Here is a 354-nt window from a genome sequence, read left to right as displayed (position 1 = left end):
TATCTCCTTATATGTATGTTTTTAATATTTGTATATTTATATCTATATTTTCTCCTAAAGTGAAGTGCATGAGAAATATAAAGTTAGATTAGATGAGCCTTCACTTTCTCTGATTCTGCTCTTAAACAAAATGCCAAGAATTTGAGGCTCTTCAAACAATATAACGCTTTTATTGAAAAAATGATCACTTCAAACGGAGAATGATAGTAAATATTTCTCCATAACTTTTACTTCATGTCTCACCGAACATGTCATCATCTTCTATGCATTGTCTTACCCTTAAACTCATAGGTTGAGGTTGTTTATAGACACGCAACACTAAAATAAGAATACAAAAAAACAAAATTATATTTG

Source organism: Arachis ipaensis, chromosome B10, assembly GCF_000816755.2.
Source record: "Arachis ipaensis cultivar K30076 chromosome B10, Araip1.1, whole genome shotgun sequence".
Classification (NCBI taxonomy): Eukaryota; Viridiplantae; Streptophyta; class Magnoliopsida; order Fabales; family Fabaceae; genus Arachis; species Arachis ipaensis.
This window is presented reverse-complemented; position numbering follows the sequence as displayed.